Source organism: Lolium rigidum, chromosome 7 (genome assembly GCF_022539505.1).
Source record: "Lolium rigidum isolate FL_2022 chromosome 7, APGP_CSIRO_Lrig_0.1, whole genome shotgun sequence".
Classification (NCBI taxonomy): Eukaryota; Viridiplantae; Streptophyta; class Magnoliopsida; order Poales; family Poaceae; genus Lolium; species Lolium rigidum.
In genome coordinates this window covers 124271141-124278847 of record NC_061514.1, presented here as the reverse complement: position 1 = coordinate 124278847, position 7707 = coordinate 124271141, and positions in this window count along the sequence as shown.

Sequence of the window (7707 nt, the reverse complement as noted above, 5' to 3'; positions counted from 1 at the left end):
TAACTAAAGCCATGATTCATGGTGGAAGTTTAAGTTTGGACATATATCCTCAATCTCATATGAGAATAATAATTGTTGCCACATGCTTATGCATTAAAGAGGAGTCCATTATCTCGTTGTCCATGTTGTCCCGGTATGGATGTCTAAGTTGAGAATAATCAAAAGCGAGAAATCCAAAATGCGAGCTTTCTCCTTAGACCTTTGTACAGAGCGGCATGGAGGTACCCCATTGTGACACTTGGTCAAAACATGTGCATTGCAAAGATCCGGTAGTCCAAGTTAATTAGGACAAGGTGCGGGCACTATTAGTATACTATGCATGAGACTTGCAACTTGTAAGATATAACTTTCATAACTCATATGCTTTATTACTACCGTTGACAAAATTGTTTCATGTTTTCAAAATAAAAGCTCTAGCACAAATATAGCAATCGATGCTTTCCTCTTTGAAGGACCATTCTCTTTTACTTTTATGTTGAGTCAGTTCACCTATCTCTCTCCACCTCAAGAAGCAAACACTTGTGTGAACTGTGCATTGATTCCTACATACTTGCATATTGTACTTGTTATATTACTCTATGTTGACAATTATCCATGAGATATACATGTTACAAGTTGAAAGCAACCGCTGAAACTTAATCTTCCTTTGTGTTGCTTCAATGCCTTTACTTTGATTTATTGCTTTATGAGTTAACTCTTATGCAAGACTTATTAATGCTTGTCTTGAAGTACTATTCATGAAAAGTCTTTGCTTTATGATTCACTTGTTTACTCATGGCATTACCATTGTTTTGATCGCTGCATTCACTACATATGTTTACAAATAGTATGATCAAGGTTATGATGGCATGTCACTTTAGAAATTATCTTTGTTATCGTTTTACCGCTCGGGACGAGCAGTAACTAAGCTTGGGGATGCTGATACGTCTCCGACGTATCGATAATTTCTTATGTTCCATGCCACATTATTGATGTTATCTACATGTTTTATGCACACTTTATGTCATATTCGTGCATTTCTGGAACTAACCTATTAACAAGATGCCGAAGTGCCAGTTGCTGTTTTCTGCTGTTTTTGGTTTCAGAAATCCTAGTAACGAAATATTCTCGGAATCGGACGAAATCAAGACCCATGTTCCTATTTTCACCGGAAGCATCCAGAACACCCGAGAGCCGCCAGAGGGGGGCCCTGTGGGCCCCAGATGATAGGGTGGCGCGGCCTGGGCCCTGGCCGCGCCAGCCTATGGTGTGGCCACCCCTTCGACCCTCCCGCGCCGCCTCTTCGCCTATATAAAGCCTCCGTCGCGAAACCCCCGAGGCGAAAAACCACGATACGGAAAACCTTCCGCAGCCGCCGCCATCGCGAAGCCAAGATCCGGGGGACAGGAGTCTCCGTTCCGGCACCCGCCGGAGCGGGGAAGTGCCCCCGAAGGCTTCTCCATCGACACCGCTTCCATCTCCACCGCCATCTTCATCACCGCTGCTGCTCCCATGAGGAGGGAGTAGTTCTCCATCGAGGCTCGGGGCTGTACCGGTAGCTATGTGGTTCATCTCTCTCCTATGTACTTCAATACAATAATCTCATGAGCTGCCTTACATGATTGAGATTCATATGATGATGCTTGTAATCTAGATGTCACTATGCTAGTCAAGTGAGTTTTACCTATGTGATCTCGGGAGACTCCTTGTCCCACGTGTGTAAAGGTGACAGTGTGTGCACCGTGTGGGTCTCTTAGGCTATATTTCACAGAATACTTATTCACCGTTGAATGGCATAGTGAGGTGCTTATTTATATCTCTTTATGATTGCAATGTGTTTGTATCACAATTTATCTATGTGCTACTCTAGCAATGTTATTAAAGTAGTTTTATTCCTCCCGCACGTGTGCAAAGGTGACAGATGTATGCACCGTGTTAGTACTTGGTTTATGCTATGATCATGATCTCTTGTAGATTGCGAAGTTAACTATTGCTATGATAATATTGATGTGATCTATTCCTCCTACATATGCATGAAGGTGACAAGTGTGCATGCTATGCTAGTACTTGGTTTAGTCTTTTGATCTATCTTACACTAAAGGTTACTAAAATATGAGCATTATTGTGGAGCTTGTTAACTCCGGCATTGAGGGTTCGTGTAATCCTACGCAATGTGTTCATCATCCAACAAGAGTGTAGAGTATGCATTTATCTATTCTGTTATGTGATCAATGTTGAGAGTGTCCACTAGTGAAAGTCTAATCCCTAGGCCTTGTTCCTAAATATCGCTATCGCTGCTTGTTTACTGTTTTACTGCGTTACTACTGCTGCGTTACTACCGCTGCGTTACTACCGCTTGTTCACTCGTCCCGGGCAAAGCACTTTTCTAGTGCCGTTGCTACTACTTATTCATACCACCCGTATTTCACTATCTCTTCGCCGAACTAGTGCACCTATTAGGTGTGTTGGGGACACAAGAGACTTCTTGCTTTGTGGTTGCAGGGTTGCATGAGAGGGATATCTTTGACCTCTTCCTCCCTGAGTTCGATAAACCTTGGGTGATCCACTTAAGGGAAAACTTGCTGCTGTTCTACAAACCTCTGCTCTTGGAGGCCCAACACTGTCTACAGGAAAGGAGGGGGAACGTAGACATCAGCTCTTTGAGCCGATTCACAGGATAACCTGAGAGCCGATCGAGGCTCGTATTTAATGTTTACGTGTATGCCATGCAGGAAACTAAGCGAGGCATCATCCAACACCTTCCCCGACCGTGTATAGGTCAGGTGGCACGCCCTTGCGATAGCATCGGACGTGTGACCGAAGGCTTTGCGGGCCGTCGCTCGGAGGGACCGGGGCCAGCCGCAGTCCCGGGAGATTCCCGGCTCTACGGTGTTGCTGGCCGCTGCCCGCCGGTGGGTTTCTCGACCGCAACGAGCCTGTATTTACAAGAAAGTGAGTGGAGCTCCGTAGCATTCCCGATATTATATGTAGATGACATATTATTGATCGGGAATGATATAGAACTATTAAGCAGATGTTAAAGGTTATTTGAATAATAGTTTTTCAATGAAAGACCTTGGTGAAGCATCGTATATATTAGGCATCAAGATTTATAGAGATAGATCAAGACGCCTAATAGGGCTATCACAGAGTACATATCTGGACAAGATTCTAAAGAAGTTTAGAATGGACGAAAGTAAGAAAGGGTTTTTACCTATGTTACCAGGCAAGGTCTTGAGTAAGACTCAAGGACCGGCTATGGCAGAAGAAAGAGAAAGGATGAGTAATATCCCCTATGCCTCGGCAGTAGGATCTATCATGTATGCCATGCTATGTACTAGACCGGATATAACACATGCTGTTAGTTTGACTAGCAGATATCAAAGTGATCCAGGAATGGAACACTCGGACAGCGGTCAAGAATATCCCGAAGTACTTGAAAAGAACTAAGGATATGTTTCTTTGTTATGGAGGTGACCAAGAGCTCGTTGTAAATGGTTACACCGATGCAAGTTGGAACACCGATCCCGATGACTCTAAGTCACGATCCGGGTACGTGTTTATATTGAATGGTTCTACGATGAGCTGGGCAAGCTCGAAGCGGTGCACGGTGGCGAAGTCTTCAACAGAATCGAGTACATAGCGGCTTCGGAGGCTTCATCAGAAGCGGTATGGATGAAGAGGTTCATTGTAGAGCTCGGTGTGGTTCCTAGTGCATTGGACCCATTAATCATTTACTGTGATAACATGGGTGCCATCGCCAATGCACAAGAGCCAAGGTCACACAAGAGGCTGAAGCATATCAAGCTGCGTTACCACTCGATTCGCGAGTACATCGAAGATGGAGAAGTAAAGATTTGCAAAGTACACACCGATCCGAATGTAGCAGATCCGTTGACTAAAGCTCTCCCTAGGGCAAAGCATGACCAACACCAGAATGCCATGGGTGTTAGGTATATTACAATGTAATCTAGATTATTGACTCTAGTGCAAGTGGGAGACTCGAAGGAGATATGCCCTAGAGGCAATAATAAAGTGGTTATTATTTATATCTCTATGTTTATGATAAATGTTTATATGTCATGCTATAATTGTATTAATCGAAACATTAGTACATGTGTGATATGTAGACAACAAGAAGTCCCTAGTATGCCTCTTAAACTAGCTTGTTGATTAATGGATGATTAGTTTCATAATCATGAACATTGGATGTTATTAATAACAAGGTTATATCATTATATGAACGATGTAATGGACACACCCAATTAAGCATAGCATAAGATCTCGTCATTAAGTTATTTGCTATAAGCTTTCGATACATAGTTACCTAGTCCTTATGACCATGAGATCATGTAAATCACTTATACCGGAAAGGTACTTTGATTACATCAAACGCCACCTGCGTAAATGGGTGGTTATAAAGGTGGGATTAAGTATCCGGAAAGTATGAGTTGAGGCATATGGATCAACAGTGGGATTTGTCCATCCCGATGACGGATAGATATACTTTGGGCCCTCTCGGTGGAATGTCGTCTAATGTCTTGCAAGCATATGAATAAGTTCATAAGAGACCACATACCACAATACGAGTAAAGAGTACTTGTCAGGAGACGAGGTTGAACAAGGTATGGAGTGATACCGAAGATCAAACCTCGGACAAGTAAAATATCGCGTGACAAAGGGAATTGGTATTGTATGTGAATGGTTCATTCGATCACTAAAGTCATCGTTGAATATGTGGGAGCCATTATGGATCTCCGGATCCCGCTATTGGTTATTGGTCGGAGTGAGTACTCAACCATGTCCGCATAGTTCACGAACCGTAGGGTGACACACTTAAAGTTGGATGTTGAAATGGTAGTACTTGAATATGGAATGGAGTTCGAATATTTGTTCGGAGTCCCGGATGAGATCCCGGACATCACAGGAGTTCCAGAATGGTCCGGAGAATAAGATTCATATATAGGATGTCATTTTATGTGAATTAAAATGTCGCGGAAGGTTCTATGGAAGGTTCTAGAAGGTTCTAGAAAAGTCCGGAAGAAACCACCAAGGAAGGTTGAGTCCACATGGGACTCCACCTCCATGGCCGGCCAACCCTAGTGGGGGAGGAGTCCCAAGTGGACTCCCCCTTAGGGGGCCGGCCACCACCCCATATGGGAGGTGGAACTCCCACCTTTGGTAGGAGTCCTAGCTTGGCTAGGTTTCCCCTCCTTATGGAAGGTTTTTGGTTCGGGTCTTATTCGAAGACTTGGATACCAACACTTGGGGTTCCACCTATATAATGAGGGGCATAGGGGAGGGGGCCGGCCACACCAAAGCCACAAGTTGGCCGCACCCCTTGAGGCCGGCCACCCCCTCCCAAACCCTAGCCGCCCCTCTCCTCCATATCTCCCGCGTAGCTTTAGCGAAGCTCCGCCGGAGTTCTCCACCGCCACCGACACCACGCCGTCGTGCTGTCGGATTCAAGAGGAGCTACTACTTCTGCTGCCCGCTGGAACGGGGAGGTGGACGTCGTCTTCATCAACAACCGAACGTGTGACCGAGTACGGAGGTGCTGCCCGTTCGTGGCGCCGAAACCGATCGTGATCAAGATCTTCTACGCGCTTTTGCAAGCGGCAAGTGAACGTCTACCGCAGCAACAAGAGCCTCATCTTGTAGGCTTTGGAATCTCTTCAAGGGTGAGACTCGATACCCCCTCGTTGCTACCGTCTTCTAGATTGCATCTTGGCTTGGATTGCGTGTTCGCGGTAGGAAATTTTTTGTTTTCTATGCAACGTTATCCTACACTTCTTTGGACGATGTAAGTACCCTTACCACTATTTTGTCTTCTGTCGAGTTTTTCCCTTTTGACCTTGTCAGCCACTTTCTTTTTTTCAGCCGCTGATGAAAGAATTCATTCGTCTTGGTACTCAATTTATTGGGTACCGTGACACTGTTGATAGTTTGAAAGGTAATCCTTTCTATCATCGCTTTTTATCGAGTAAACTTTCTTTTGCTATTTTTATCTTGACATTGCCGTCCTTTCTTTTGTTAGAGGCTCTCGCCAAAGCTAACAAGCGTGCCGATGATCTTGCCCTTGAGCTGGAGCAAAGAGAAAAAGCTCGCGAAAAGGCCGAGCAAGACGCTGCCTCTGTTGGAGGTCTTCGCGAGAGACTACATCAAGCTAAGACTGCTTTGAGTGACAAAAAAACTCAGCAGATCGCTCGTGAGGAGGACGTCATCGCCCGCCTGGAGTTGCAGAACCGGCGTTTTGTCAGTAAGTTGTAGATCATTTTGATCAAGTTTCTTCCAAAATTATCTTCTCCTTATACTTGTTGATAACCCGAAATTTGTTTCAGCAGGGAAGATGAGTCAGGACTTTGAACTTCAGAAGCCTGAAGATGACCGTCTTCTCGACGCTCTTTCCCTCCTCGAGATTCATGGGGATCTGGTGCGCCGCAGTATCTCTGATGCTTGGGCCCCATTTTCGCGCCTTTTCCCCTACTTCTTCCCGAAGAAAAACCAGCCAGACACCTTTGCTACCCTTACCAAGCACTTCATTCCCGAAGAAGATCTTGGGCTAGCTCTCTGGCAGGAAAACTTGAAGATTGGCGTTGAAGGCACCATAGCTTTGGTTGCCGAAAGCCAGCAGAACGTCGACTGGCGAAAGCTGGTGAGACGAAGAGGATGAAGACGGAGAAGTGGCAATCCTTGATTAGAGCTGCCAAACCGCACTCGAAGAAGATCCTCTCCTTCCTCGAATACAAGCCAGCTCCTTCCCCCAGTTCTACCAAGCCGGAAGTCAAGTAGACCATCCTGTCTCTGTTTTTTTTTTTTCTTTTTCTTCTTCTTTTGATGTTGTCGCCTTAGTAGTGTCTTGTGGCAGCCTGCCATTGGTTCAATAGGAGCCAATTCTTGTAATGAACATGTAAATATCCAAATTATTTAATGGAATGCTATTTTACAAAATGATTGATGTCGGGATTTTCTTTCCAGTTGGTTTTTGACAACTATACTGCGACCCCTCGTTCTTCGAATGCTTTGCCCGCTTCCTCCTAATCGAGGGAAACTTCCGCTGATGATTTCGTTGAAGATTCTTCGAACGCTGATCCAGTACAGGATTTGAACGAACTTCGACAACAACTCCAGTCGATGAAGAAACAAGCACTTGTGATAATGGAACAATATCGAAAATCGTCCGAGAGGGAGAAAATTGCTCTTGAGCAGGCCCAGGAAGCCTTAGCTTTAAAAGAGGCTTCGGTCGCTGAAGCTGCGCAGGATACTTCCCGAGAATATTATATGCTTGAGTTGATGACTGCCGCTAGCCTGGATATGGCGGGTATGCTTCACAAGTTTGAAATTCCTCTCTACTTCATTTACTTGTTTTTCATCTCTCACTATGATACTTCCGTCCAGTAGGTTCCTTTTTGGATGCTCCCGCCGAAGACCAACGAGTTGATGCGATTTCAAATCTACTTATCAAACTTGCTCTGGACCATGGCTCCAGCTTTTGGGCTACACCGGATTGTACCCGATGAATCGTAAGATTTCAAGACCGCGCATGCCAAGTCCGTGAGTATCTTGATTTCTGCACAAGGACGCTGGCCCTAGTTTATAACACCATGTTTCCTCGAAACTCCCAGCCAAAGACCCTTCCTGACTTGATGAATAAATTCAAGGATGCTCCTCGAATCCATGATTTTGTGAAGGCCCAATTGACTGCTGGAGCTAGATTTGCTATGATCA